This window comes from Aptenodytes patagonicus, chromosome 5 (genome assembly GCF_965638725.1).
Source record: "Aptenodytes patagonicus chromosome 5, bAptPat1.pri.cur, whole genome shotgun sequence".
NCBI lineage: Eukaryota > Metazoa > Chordata > Aves > Sphenisciformes > Spheniscidae > Aptenodytes > Aptenodytes patagonicus.
In genome coordinates this window covers 42199595-42214492 of record NC_134953.1, presented here as the reverse complement: position 1 = coordinate 42214492, position 14898 = coordinate 42199595, and the positions used below count along the sequence as shown (strand labels likewise).

The window sequence follows — 14898 nt, the reverse complement described above, 5'->3', positions numbered from 1 at the left end:
GGCCAGGAGTGGGATGTAGTGGGGCAACCTGTCATATCTAAATATTAATTTTGATCGGCATATCACACTCCAAGCCATTTATTCTATGAAAAATTACTGGCATCCATAACCAGATTAATTTTTATTTATGGAACAGTTTACAGTAGTTTTTCTCCCCAAAATTGTCACTGAATATTGCTGTGTAGTAAGTAGGAGCAGCTAGAAATGTATTTGAGGAGTGCTGGCTTAATAACAGCCTGATCAGGTTCCACTGTAAAAAAAATAGACCACAAGTGATGGCAGAAATGAATTTGGTGTTGTGGTTTGCAGATCTGGTACATATGGTTTAGCACTGACACTAGCAGATGTGCATTCTCCTGCTGTTAGCCAGTGGTGTTGTCATTTGTCATTCAGGCAGTGCCATGCTCAGCTCTGTCATCTGTTGGGATGGTTGCTGCTCTGTCCTTTTATTCTGTAGGCTGTTTAAATCCTGAAGGAAATACGAAGTATGTTGTTGACATTTGTTGAACGTTGCTAGCAGCATTAGAGGCCAAAGTGATCAGCTTTTTGGGATATTGAGATACTTTGGCTTTGCCAGAGATGATGCCTCATATGAAAGAATGTAAAAATCAGTTGTTCTGCCACTTTTAATGCTTTAAAATCTTAGTATGGCATCTTAGGAATCATGGAGGAACCTATTGAGATAAAGTCTATTTCTGTGTAATTTTTCTTGTAGAGGAAAGGCACATTTCTGGCATTTGTTATTTTACGGTGAAGGTTTTCTAAAACATCTCCCGCATGTTATTACAGAGGGGAAGAGTGTTCTCAACTTGTGGATTGTAACCTCACTTCTGTTTGCGAGAAAGAACTGAGGGAGGAAACCTGACAGCTTGTGACAACTTAAAAGTTAGGTAGTAGTGTAAACATACCTGCTTGAATCTGTAAGTAGCCTGGAAGCCAGAAACAAGGATTTCTTTCCATCCTATCTGTGTGGGAGATGGGATGCGGCAGTAACTGGAATCCCGAGGAGCAGGCAGCGGCACGTAGACTCCCCTCTCCACATAACAACGGACGTGTTGGACTCCTTGCCAGATAATGTTATGGACACAAACACTTTAAATGGGATCATGTTCGGGGGGGGCTGAGCAAGTATTTGGATGAGACATTCCCTGAGGGTTACTAAATACAAGCTCAGGAAAGTCCTGGAGCTGAAAGTAGTCAAAGCCTCAGACAGAGCCTTGTCTGACACAGGGCATGCTGTTTAGCTGCTCTTACACGTTGATTTAAGTGATGTAGCAGAACAGCTATGAGGGGTTTTTTTGTTGCATGGGGATATCATGAAAATAAAAGCCCTGAAGCTTGGGATGACTGAATTTAAGGGTTGTCATAGTGGAAGCAAATGCCAAACTTTTAGTTGTGTGATGGCAGCACTGAAGGGAATCTCTGCAAAAAGTAGTCACTGATCTCGGGTATGCTGGCTTCAGCCCAGAGGCGCTGTGAGAACGATACCTTCTGTTTTTCCATTTTACAGCCTTTCTTTGATTAAGTTTTCCTGGGCAGTAAGGTGAGTTGAAAAGGAGGTTAAAATGGGATAGCTGCCCAAGCATTGCATATGTGGCAGTGTTTGCTGTTCTGATATCAGCATAATTATCTTGCAAATCTTCTGTTTAGAAAAGACCCACATACTTTAAGAGCTTAAAGAGGGTTAAAGAAGCCTCCTTTATAAATTTCAGTGTTGCTAACAGCACATTTTTGTATACTCAAAAGATCTTTAACTGCTGCAGTAACGTAGGGAAAGCTGCTTGGGCACATTTTGAGTGTATTTGTCAGATGAGCAGAGAATGTGTTTAGGTTTTTTTTTTGTTTTTCCACTTCAGTGGAGGTCTTGGTGTGCTTCATGAAGCAGGTTGTTTTTAGCTTACTTGCAAAGCTTGAGCAATGACCACAAAACTTGTCAGCATGTCTCTCCAGCTGTCCTGCTGAGTATCCCCTGACCTCCCTCCTGCCCAGGAGAACCGTTGGCATCCACTGGTACTTCTGGAATTTGATGCACTCCATGCAACGTACCGCGTGTCCTCGGAGGAGCAGCGAGGCCAGAGTGAGCTGCTGTGTTCCTGTGACGCAGGGTGGCTGACAAAGGAGACATTCGGTCACCAGGGGAGGATCATGTTCCAGAGCGAATCTGAACTAATGCTCTTAACCCTGCTGGAGCTGAAAAAACACACAACAGATCTGGTTTTGTGCCCTGTTTATTTGCCTTAATCTCTCCAGACTGCACAGTCTGTAAATGACCCTGTCTCTCCGTTCTGCCCGTCCTCCCTTTGAGATCAGCACAAAAGCATACCAGCATCCATCCTGGTCTCCCCTTCTTCCCATGCCATCATCACCACTACTCTGCAGGTACCATATTGTCCAACTAGTGAAGTCTCAAACTTGTATTATTGTTCTCATGTTAAAAGCTGAAAAATCTAAGTATGAGAAATACAATTTCTCAACTCTCTGGTCAATGAAGGGTGCACCTCCTTTTCCCAAACCAGTTATTCTGATTTCTCTCTTTGTAATAGCTTTGTATCAGCTATTACTTTTTAAAGACGTTTGCAAAGGTGGAATATGTCTAAGGGCCTATTGTTTCAAAGCACTTGCAAAATGGGAAGAGCTAAGTTTAAACTGCTGTGGTTTGTTTCCGAGTCAGTAGAAAACTTGACAGGAAAGCTTTTGGGTGTGAATTCTGACACGTGATGTTGCTTGCAGGTCGAGGTGAACCATTTCTGTCTCCATTCCCTTAGCAGAAGCTTGTAGACCGTGCTTGTCATGGAGTCCTCAGCTTTCATCCCATTCTCCTCCATCTCCTGTAAAGCCAGAATAGGTACCCATCAATGGAAAATGATCCATGAGATGCCAAACACCAGTTTGATTGGTAAAAATAAGCAGTATAATAAGCAATTTGAAGTAGTTCCTATTGGTGGCAGAAGACAGGAAACTTCACTCGTGTTACTGTCTGTTCCAGGAGCGGCAGTGAGGTCTGTAACTCCAGTCGTACCCTGCATTCCTTATCTCTAACATGTTTGTATAATGAACTCACAAGGTATGTTGTATGAAAGGTCACGGCTGAAGGGAAGGCTTGTAATTTCCTAGTTGCTTTTCGGGAAGAGGCATGTGACCTTTTATGAGTAGGTTTACTGATTGCAAGGTGAGGGGACATTTGGTGGGTTTGCCAGGAATCAAGGAGCATGTGTTTCAGAAGCAAATGTTGCAGCAGACAGCATTGCATTCAAAAAGATGTTATAACAGTATACTTTGAAATAATTATCAAGCTGAGACTTTCAAGGAAGTCCATCTAATAGATACATGTGTGTATGTATATATGCACTAAGTGGACTGCTAGGGGGAGCTGTATCTAGTGGAAACTTCATCCAAATATCGATCCAGAAAATATGATCTGTCTGAATAATCAGACCTTGGGTTTTTATAACCTGGTGAAATTATCTAGATAGGTCCGACTGTGAATATCCTGAAAATGACCTAACTGAGTTAGTTGCAGTGTGTTTCGTTTTATTAATGTTTTCCAACCTAATAACAACTCGCTTTTTTAGAATTAACTAATCTTAGCTTTTTATCTTCAAAGTATTTTCAGGTGAACCTGGGAAATTTTTGAGCATCTCACCCTGTAGGGACAGTTGAGAATACCAGTATGTACCAAGTCAATTCTCGGTATCCTGGCATCCATCTAGTGTGAAGATTTCCAAGTGTCCAGGGGGCAGTTGGCACTCTGAGTGATAAGAAGACTCATAGCAATGTTGAGGCCAGATTTGTGGAGAGAAGTGTGTCCTGTAAGGTTTTTTTTTTGGAAGGCTGAACAACAAGAAGGTGGGGAGGAGGCCTGAAGGTGGGGAGGAGGCCTGAGAGAGGAATAATTATTTTGGAAACAGGGAAAGAGACCGTCTCCTGTTAATGGGATTGCTATTTGTTGCATACTTGTGTGTTAGATCTCTTACGACGTGACCTAAAAATAAATCCAGGCAACAGGCAAAGGGGGTTTTGGATCTGGTTATTTCTTAATGGAAGCTGATTCCCCCTTTGTTACATCTCCTCCTCTCTTTGCCGTAGTTATTTAGTAAGAGACCTCAAAAGTCGTCTTAACTGGTGCTCATGAAGTCCTTTTTTCCACACACTTCTAAAAATTATACTTCACCTTATTTACAGCATAAAATGGAAATCAAGACTTGGTGGTGTATGGCTGGCTTTGTACAAGCTAGTGCAGAAAGTACACAGATGTCTTAGATGTGAGACTGAACGCAGTTGTGTACTTCCATGATAAAAGTGCAAATTTTAATAGTGAAGAAAGTGTGCTTGCTGCAAACAGTATCTTTCATTTGTCACTGAAGTCTTTTGAGCTTCTTCCCCTCAGTTTTGTTCCCAGTCCCCCGTTCAGGTCACTGGGACGCTGGAAGAACTGAACAAAGGTAATCCCATGAATAAATCTTGCTAATTCACATAATTATGTTGCTGTCAGTCAGTAGCAGAAAACAACAATTTTCTCAGGGCTTTGGGACATCAGGAATGAGTTGGTAGCAAAACAGCTAGCATGCTGCAATCTTCCCATGTAAGAAAGATAAAGGGGATATTTCTCGGCTGCGTCCCTTAGTGCTTCACCAAGCACTGATTAAAAATGTGGGAATTGTCTCTAAATCTTCCTAAAATGGAAATGGGAGATAAAAATATTCTGCTTTTTTACAATTAAAGACAAAAATGTAAAATGGAAGTTACCTAAAATATAATAGCAAAAGCTGGGGGGGAAGTAGTATTTAGATAATAGTTCCCTACTGCAGATTTGTCTACATAAAACAAGTGAGGATCGTTCTTTTCTTACATACCCTTTCATTGGGAGTGAGCACTACATTAGGATTAGCTGTATGATTTTATTGTCTCTGCAGGAAGAGTGCAGAGGCAAGCAACTGTAGATTAGGAGCAATTTGCAAAATAGTTCAGTGATCAGCATGCCTTTGGAGATGTTTTCTGTGTAAGAACTGCATCACAAATTTTACTGTCTTCCTATGTTCAAAGAATTAACTGTGAGGAGGATTAAAATGACATCTTAGACATCAGCTAAACATTCTCTCAGAATCCCTTATGTTGTTGTTAAATCAATTAATTTGACTTTAATCCACAAGTGTACTGGGTTGGCAAACTTGTGCAAGTGATCTATTTTGGCTGAATTTCTCCAGTGTATCTTAAGGAGTACTTTAGTGTGTCTGGCAAATGAGAAGCAAACATGCCAGTGAAATGTGGAAATATGCCTGCTAGGGTGTAAAATGAAAATACTGTCCTAATCATTGAGGTGCCTTTTGTAAGTAGCAGTCAGTAGCTGGTTAATCCGGCCTTTGCAGACATTCCTGATCCTTGCTGTTTATGTTGGATAAGAAAGTAAGATAACAGCCTACTCTTGCTCCTTTTGCAAAGGTGCTGCTTGCATATATGTGTTAAGTGGGAAGGAAAAGAGGAAGAGGAGATCCTCAACTCCAAAGCTTCATGTCTCTGCTTTGCAGGCACAGTTGATGTACAGCACAAGGAGACATTTTTACTTATGTTAAGTCTTGAAAAGTAGCCCTCGGTACTTAGATGTGGACTCTTACTCTCCTAAATCATGTGGACATGCGTATAATTCTGCATGCATAATAAGGATGGTAGCATTCATCTGAAAAACATTTGAATATTAATAAATTATTTGCTCTTTCTGGAAATCCTGCAGGTTTCCACAAGCAGGGATACAGCTTCAACTCTAAGCCTGTCCTAAACTTGAGGCTGTGCTGGTTACAATATATTAGATCAGGCGTTGTCAAATGGTGCATATATTCTGAATAAGCTAGTGATGCTTTAGAGGGTGTTTGGGTGCTATTGAGAATGACTAGTAGTTCTTAGCCATCTTGTGATATGGAAAACAAGACTGGCAAGTAACTTCAGAAATTAATCTTCATAGCATCAGAGCCATCAGAATCGCTTCTTAGATGGTGCTTCTGCATTAAAGAAATGCTGCGCATGTTAAGAACAAGTGGTATCACAGGCAGAGCTGAATGTTGTCATGTTATATGCTAAAACAAGTGGGCTTCTCTCGTGCCGTTATGGCTTGCTATCACTTAGCAACTCCAGAAACTGAACTACTTCCATGAAGATATTAAAATGCAATTTAAGGAAACTGGGCCCTGAACTTGGCAGCCTGTACCCCAGCAGAGCAGAAGCCACCACTGTGCAAACGGAAGGGTCGTCTTCTGGGGGAAGGAGCGGAGGATGGAGGAGTTTGGCATACAGGCTAATTGATTTAGGTAAGACAGACCTTTTATTTTCTGAAAAGTATCTAACGAATGTTAGAGTTTTTCAAAAAATACAATGAAGGTCTGTGTGTGCCACAAGAAGGATAGGAATGAGCTCTAATCAAACCTTGCCATACAGTTCTGCTATCAGTGTAACTTTGGTAGTAAACAAAGCTAACTGTTGGTGTGAATTGCTTCTACTTTCTTCTCACTGGCTCAGAAATAATTCTGTGTGGCAGAAAATGTGTCCTTACAGGGTCTGTATGGCTTTTTACCGGAGAGGAAGAGGCTACAGCTGTTATCGAGCATCTTGGGAGTGCTCATGGTGCTCAGCAGCACATGCTGATTCATGACTTGCGCATCAAAAATGTGTGTTTATGTTTGAGCACCAGTTTACGCTCCATTGTCTCTTGGATTGGGGGGGATCCATCCTTCCTAGAAGAGTGGGTACATAGAGTTTGGAGCTTTCCCTCTGGATGTGGCGAGTGGTGTGGTAGGCTGGCTTTCTCGCGGTTCACGCTGATGCTGCTCCCAGAAGATGGACGGCTTTTTGGGCATCATAAAACTTGGCAGATGAGTGAGTGCCTGCGAGCAGAGAGAGTATGATGTGTTTGGGAGGGTGGCTGTTGTTACGACATAAGAGTGCAGTTACTCATGGAAACAGGGCCTTCCTCCTTACTGAAGATGTGCTGGTGGGTGTTCATGGGATGGATAACTTGTCTTACATTTTGTAATCTTTAGCTTGTTTCTACAATCCTACAGCAAATAGGGCAGGATAGCAAGGCTTTTACTGAGCAGCTCTGGTGCTGGCAGTGTGCTGTGGCTCTATCCAGACGGACAAAAGCCATTTGACTTCCAGCCTGTCACACAGAGGAGTCTTCTGGCTGCTGGAGGCTGGGCTGGTGGGTGCTCAGGGTGGGTGTTCAGAGGCGGGGGGTGCCTGATGGGCACCCTCCCTGAAGCACTTTCATGGAATAATCTTGAAGATGAGGCAACAATGCAGTGTAAAACCCAAATGTGAATTTCCAAGTAATCCTAAACGTAGCTAAAAAGGAGTCCAAGAAAGCAGAATTGCCATGCCACAGGCTGCTTGCTTCCTGGCAGTCAGTTACTTGGATTTGGTTCTGCTTCAGCAAGCAGAATTTGATTTCCGCTCCCCCCCTCAACTAGTATTTGAAAGGAAATGTATGAATCGCAGTTTTTTAACTAATGTGAATGGAGCAGGGAGACCATCTGGTTTTCCTTTATCCGAAAGTTTAATTGAAATAGCCCTGCAGAGCCCCATGTGAAAGGGAGCTGGTTCTCTTCTGAGTCTCCCCCCAGTTTTGTCTCCCTTGAAAGCTGGGGGGCGTTGGATGAAGAGTGTATTCGCTTCCCAGCTGCGGGGCTGAGTGGTTTGTCTACCGCTGCCAGCTCTAACGTTTGGCTGTGCAAAAGTTTGATAACAGGGATGGAGAGAACCCTGTTACCTGGGTGCTGCCTCATGAGGATTTTGGTCACGTGCATTTCGATTTTTACATTTTGGTTTTGCTCTGTTGCAAGTGCTTCCTCTGTCTTGTAAATAATCTTGGTTATCTTGAAGGCTAGCAGATAGGCTTTCAGCCTTCCTCCTTAGCTCCCCCTGCATCAGCTTATTTGTCAGCAAAACCTGTTATCCTGTGTGATGACTTTACCAGCTCCCTTCAAAGAAAATGTCGAGTTTTATTTCTTTAGTGTGTGCTCCAAGCAGCATGTGTATCTCAAGAGTTGTTCTGCCTGCTTGCTCTTTTAGTTAAAGAAAAACTGCCTGCTTGCTCTGGGTATTGCTGGAAGTGGGTATGGCTTTTGAGAGCGAAACACTGAGATTCCCATGACACTGGGAGTAGATGGCTTCTGGTCTATGGTGTCCCTGGACCAGACCAGGTGGTCAGTGGCCCATTTCTGGCAGCTCCATTTCCCATGTTGTTCTGGGGGTGGCGGTCTCATCCAAACCACTCTTGCCTGGTGCAGGCTGGGAGGAAAATGAGCGTATGTCCAAGATACACTCCTGCAGGAAGGCTGGTGCATGTGGGGAGTAGCATATCTGCTCTCCGTGGGATGCCACAAAGTGGATGAAGAAGCGCTCCAGGCCTCCTTCAGATCCAATGAAAGCTGCTTATAGGCCTTATTTGGACACAGGGATCTTCTCTCTTTCTGTGTCCTTTGGGAAATACTATTTTTAAAATGCAGCTGTCCATGTTAGCATGGTCTTTACTGTATATCCCAGCTATTGGTAGACCTTGAGGTCATCTTCACATTGTAATAACTCCTAATATTTTAATAGAAGGCTTGCTGTTAGCTCTGCTTCTTAGTATGTAATTGTTTTTATTTGTTTTTTTAATAGTGACTCTTATGACTATGTGAGAAGCAGCCAGCAGCAGGTCTTCTGAGCTTTGACTCTCATATTCGTAGTGAGCTTCTAACCCGATGAATCAAATGCTCTGGGTAGAAAAGCAATTTCAGGTAAGTAAATGAATTTTGCATTTTCAAGCAGGTGTGTTTTGAGTGGTGTGTTTTTTCAATACTTTGTTTACTGTAAACTGATATTAAATGTGACCTGAATTTGGATAAGTTTGTGTTTTGGACTTGCACAGGCAGATATGCATTTTGCTTTAGATTAATCATTTTTTGTGTGTTTGCCAATGGCAGCGTTCAGCAGTGGCAGTGGTCAGTGGTCCTCACTTGTGTGTTTGCATCGTCTGACTTCATGTCCTACAGCTGTGTGGTGCTGTTTCTTTTGGCACCTGTACTGGCTGGTTTCTTTAAGTGAGGCTTTCATTTAAAAACATGGCTTAGTAGAGAATATGATGATTCCCTCCATTTTCTGTTAGCTTAGCCGTTGCTTGTGCCAGCCTGGCACTCTCTTCATTCCAGAAAAAAAATTTACACGAACGGTCTAACTTCAGTACTAAATTGTATAATCTTAGGAAAAGGTAACTGAAAGATCACTTAGATCGGTTCCTTTTTCCTGCTTCCAGGTAAGGATAACTAAGAGCAAAATTTGAGAAGATGTAGGTTGTGTATAAATGCTCCAAAACCCCTACTTCTAAGGAAATCTTTGCCCTTCTGCCTGTTGAAACTGGAGTGATATATTGGGTAGACAACCAGACTGGTGGCTGGAATACCTGGTTTCTGTTCTGCTGGAACAGGAAACATCATTTGACGTAGATGAATGACCTGCAAAGAGAAAATAAATGGGGTGTATGCCCTTTTCTTGCTGCTTGTAGTTATGTGTTTGTGTTTTAATAATCCTTTGAAGCTGTGTGAGGATTTGCTGAAAGGCAGCTTTTAAGATTTTCATGGTTTTGTTGGGTTTGATTTGTGCTGGAAAGCTCCATTACTGTCGTGGTTTAACCTCAGTCGGCAACTGAGCACCATGCAGCCGCTCGCTCACTCCCCCCCGCCCCAGTGGGATGGGGAACAGAATTGGAAGAGCACAAGTGAGAAAAACTCGTGGGTTGAGATAAAAACAGTTTAATAATTGAAATAAAATGATAATAATAATATGATGATAATAATAGTAATACACAAAGCAAGTGATGCACAATGCAATTGCTCACCACCCGCTGACCAATGCCCAGCCAGTCCACGAGCAGCAGTCCCCCCGGCCAGCTTTCCCCAGTTTATGTACTGAGCATGACGTCACATGGTATGGAATGTCCCTTTGGCCAGTTTGGCTGTGCCCCCTCCCAGCTTCTTGTGCACCTCCAGCCTTCTCAGTCGGTAGAGCATGGGAAGCTGAAAAGTCCTTGGCTAGTGTAAGCATTACCTAGCAACAACTAGAACATCCGTGCGTTATCAACTTTGTTCTCATCCTAAATCCAAACCACAGCACTGTGCCAGCTACTAGGAAGGAAATTAACTCTATCCCTGCTGAAACCAGGACAATTACTGATTTAAGAGCTAGAGGGGGAGGTGTTGTAAGAACAGAAAACAAAAGTGGAGCTATTGGGCATAGAGATTTTGAGAAAGTGTGTTTTTAAAACTGTTATTTGTTTGTGTGTAACCTGAGTGACTAGCACATTGAATGAACCAAGTCTTTCGTGCCTTCCATTCTTAGTTGGGAAAGCTGCGGCCTTTTTCTCAAAATGTTCTTGAATATTAGTGAGACTAAACTGTCTGATTCTGAGAGGCCGTGGTGAGGGACAGAGCAGAAAAGCAGCTTTCAGTTGTGATTCTTCCTAGTGCAGTTGTAATTCTGTCTGCGGGTGCCCCGAGCAAATGTAGTTTTGGGAAAGTAGGTTTTAGCCCCTCTCCTGCAGATGTCACAGTACTGCATGCCTCTAAATCTCAAGTGTTGTACAATTAAGATGTTGAGTAGCACTTCCACAGATACTATAAGAAATACCATCAGCAATCAGAAATAATGAGAAAAATACCATGACTAAACATCAATGCTGCTGAAATTGAGGGAACTGATTTTTTTGTGTCGCACATAAGGTGAATCGTTATGAGCAGATTTTAGTTTTGCAGTTGTTGCTTTCTGAAAGCTGGCATCTATGACATAGTTGTTCTGGACAAACCATAATATCTAGGCTTGTTTTCATCAGTCATGGAAAAAATCCTACTTTCCCCATCCTCCTTCAACTATATAAATATTAAGAGTGGAAGACACTTTTACCAGACACCAGAAGCTCATGTCACTGTATTGATTCAACTTTTATTTCCCCTGGGTCCAATACACAGATGTTATGAATAATGTAGTAATCTATTACTTAAACTTTAATGCAGATTTAATAGGGGTTGAACATCAACAGGTGCAGTGCAAGAGGTGCAAGGCTGCTTTGTTCTGTGCGAAAAGAAAAAGATTCAAACCAAATACTGTTCGTCATATGGCGTACCTTGTAATTTATGTGGAGATGCGTTGGTACCTGGGACCTCTGTATTTTTTTGTGTATCTGTCTCAGTATATGGCAACGTATGTTCCAAACTCATGGGGACACAAAGCACATGGATGATTCGTTGCTGATATCTCGGGTTCTAATATAGTGGAATATCAAGATACTTCTGTCTCTTCAATGTTTTTTTTTTTTGGTACAAGTATTTTTTTTTTTTTTAAACAAGGGGAAAACATCCCTTTCCTCAATTGTTAGCTTTGCAGAACTTGAGCCTTAAAATAATCCAGGAAGCCTTTTGTTGTATAAATATACTCATCCTCCAGCTTGGCACTGTATGTGCTTGATATAGCTGCTTGCTGAATTCTCTGTTAAATTTAAACTTTAGTGGCTTTGAAAGAGAAACCCGATGTTACTTTTATATAGCACTTAATGATTCTGACCATGGCAGCTCTCTGGACTCAGAGAGCAAAGCAAATGCACTGATTGCTGTATAATGACAGTGTAACAGTGACTATTTGAAGCAGACAGTGCAGTGTAAAGCAGTGGTTTATGGCTGGAACTCAATTTCTGTATCTCTTATGATTTTTGTTTAAGCTTGTTACTGCCAGGTATGCTTATACCTACCAAATTTAACTTCACGGGAACAGAGCCTCAGCGTATGTGGTATCTTTTAAAAATATTTTTGCCTAAGTTGCTTATTCAGAAATAAAAATGTGTATAAATACAGCAAGGGCTTGGAATGGTTAAAATTAAATTCCAGTGCAGACAACTCAGTAGTTTAACAGGCACTGAGATTTTCAGCCATCAGATTTCCCAATTAAGTGGGCAACAGTTGGCTAGAGCAGATGTTTAAAAAAAAAAAAACCCACAAAAAACAACAATAAAAATCCCCAACAAAAACCCACCACCCTATGAAATGTCAAATGCATGGGAGATAATATCCATTAAAAGCAGTGACTAGTTTCTGGGTGTTGTCTTGTACACGTAAAAGCACCTTTGGGGAAATTTATTAATCATGTATGTAACTGAATGTGAATTTAGAGTTCTTCTGTATCGTCTGAGTTCATTGTGACATTGACTTTTTAAATAAAACCTTTGTTGCCAGGAATGCCCAAGCTTGAAGTTGCTGATGACTGAAGTGGTGATGTGGCAGGTTAAAGCCTGGGATCTGCTGTGTAGGCACTGCCTTTATTCACCTTCTGCACACAATAGGCAACACCTTTTATAGCAACACCTGGCTGACCTGCTGCTGGTTTTACTCTTGCTCTCTGGGAAAGTGTGGGCATCCTCCTCGGCCCCTGTTTGACCCCCCTACTAACCTCCCCCCTGACTTTTTCCAGATGCATGTGAGCTGCATGCATCAAAATTGTCCTATAGAAGTGGGAATGGCAAGTGGATGTTGCAGGATCTGCATAGGTGGTTTTGGTACAAACACAAAATCCACAGGTTGTGTTTTGAAAGTGAGGAGGATGAAGAGTGAATCCATGCAATCCCCTGGGAGTACCTGAATCCAGTCTATGGTCCAACGTGGTGCTGCTGCTGCTGCTTCCTCCCATGTTAATGGAGCAATCGTGTACCAAGAGAGTAGTGAGGAGTCCAAGGAGTGAGGAGTCCAAGGAGAGAAGTGATGGCGTAACATCTTGGGCACTTATCCAAAACTGAAGATTTAATTGAATTTTGGAGCAGATACTTTATGTTCCCTGTGCTCAGTTTGTTCAGATCGATCAGATTTGACTCTGGTAGATTTCCTATCCATTGCTGCATATTAAATAGCTTGGCTGGTTCTTGGTAAGTGAGTAGCATAAAGCAGGTTGCTGTCGATAGTTCTGCTCTTGTCTCCTAATTAATTTTCCCTCAGACATGTAGCTGCTCCCCTGTTTCCTAGAAAAGGCAAAGGCTGTGCTAGCAGGAAATGGCTGCAGTTAATGAGAACAGGCCATACCTGCTGCTGATTAATCCTTAACCCAAAGAGGGAATCTTCCTTCTCCAGATTTGTTCATCAACTGAATTAGCAAATGACTGTTCCTTTGTCCTGAGGCTGGCTCTGACTTACTTCGAGATTGATTCATAGCTTATGGGCCCAAGTAATAGCATTTCCCATAAGGGTGTGCTCACCGATTCTCGCATGTGTTCCAAGAGTTTTCCGTCTTGCTTTGCATTGTCTTTGCTTGTGCTCCTTTTTGCTTTGGCTTGATTTTTACTACTTGGCTCTCATGTACATGAGGTTTCAGTTGGAGTTTGGTGGCAAATGCCATCCCAGCTCCTTTCAAGTGTCACATCATCTACCTGAGGTGTCTGAGGATGGGACAGGGCACCTAGCAAATAGCAAAGCTTTGGATAGCAACTGGCGTGCTGTACTTGGGTTCAAGTGCTTGAAGAGTGAACGTAAATACTTTAGTCTTTATCTGAAAGGCAGTTACCGCTTTGAAGTACAGCGCGGCTCTTTTGCAACTCTTCGCTTCCTTTGAAGCCAATGTTAAACTTGGGGCTGCTGTGCGTGACTATTCCCGTAGCTCTTAGCACACAGTTAAAACATCAACTATTACGTTGAAGTGCAAATGCTATTTTGTGCTGAAGTCATGCTGGAAATAGTTCAAAATGTCTTGTTTATTTGGATTCACGAGGGGAACGCCATCTTGCTGATCTCTAATCTTGTTTTGCTCTCTGGTTTATATCTGGTTTCTTTGCATTCAGCAAACCTGTATTCAAACGGTGCTGAAGCATTTAATGAATCTGGGCATCCTCTTAGGCTGCAACCCAGGAGACATAGACTCTGAGGGTGATACTTCTGGTTTTTGTGCCTTTTGGGAAGCTGCATTATTAATCGGTTGTTTTCCCCCAACTAGAGTCATTAGATGGTCCACCAGGCTATGTTCCCATGGTGAATTAGACCCTATTGAATAGCTCTCTCTTACTGGATAAGTATTGCCTAGTTCATTCATTGTTTTAATGACAGACGTAGTTGTTTAAAGTTACTTCATGGATTTGCAGTTTTATTATTCCACAGATGATATGGTTATTGGGATTCTTGCACAAGATGCTTTGTTTCAGTTCATTTGTTAAATGTTTTTGTCTGTTCTCATAGATCTGTTTTCAAGATGCATTAAAAGAAAAAGGGGTTTTTTCCTGGCCTGTGTTCCCCCTTCCTCTGCTGTCCTCATTTCCAATGAATAGTTGAAGGTCTGTCAGCAACTGTTTTGACAGATTTCCATGTACTACTTAGGAAGACAAAATGTTATATCTAATATATTTTGCTCCATGGTGATAAATACATAGCAAAGGATGGGTAGAATATTTGGTATTAAAATGCTGAGGGATTTTATAGTCCCAACGGAGGATGTCTGCTCTGTCAACAGAGTCTTCTGTGACTGTCCCAGCTGTTCAAATCATGTGTGCGTCCCAGCTACATCTAGGCAGACTTAAATATAATCTTGTCTAGAGCATGCTCTACCTTTAGGTTCCTCCCTGCCCTTTTCTGCATTGTGGAGCTTCATTGCAGCGGTCTCCAGACATTGACGCATCGCTAAATTCCCCAAGCTTTACTAATAGTTTCTTGGAAAGCTCATGTAAATACAGCCTTGTGCCGTATAGCTCAGGGAGCTCCCATCTTGAAAGGCGAGTGGCAGAAAAGCCAAGGAACATGCTTTGCACAAATGCTGGTTTTATTATTAGAATATGTTAACTGTGCTTACAAGGTTGCTTCAGATGTTTCGTGAATGTTGTCTCTGATCCAAATTAGACTGATGCCCTCCTCA

General features: G+C 42.1%; 1 protein-coding gene across 7 annotated transcripts in view; it reads left to right on the top strand.

Annotated features, from left to right (window-relative positions):
• SGMS1 (sphingomyelin synthase 1) overlaps positions 1-14898 on the top strand; it is a 106480-nt gene that overhangs the window by 24916 nt on the left and 66666 nt on the right. For 6 of the 7 annotated variants that reach the window (XM_076339496.1, XM_076339501.1, XM_076339500.1 and 3 more), the window contains one exon: positions 8650-8768. The gene's annotated coding sequence lies outside the window, so the exon portion shown is untranslated. Of the gene's footprint in view, positions 1-2362; positions 2380-8649; positions 8769-14898 lie in introns of those variants that run through there. The other variant, XM_076339499.1, reaches the window with a different exon arrangement.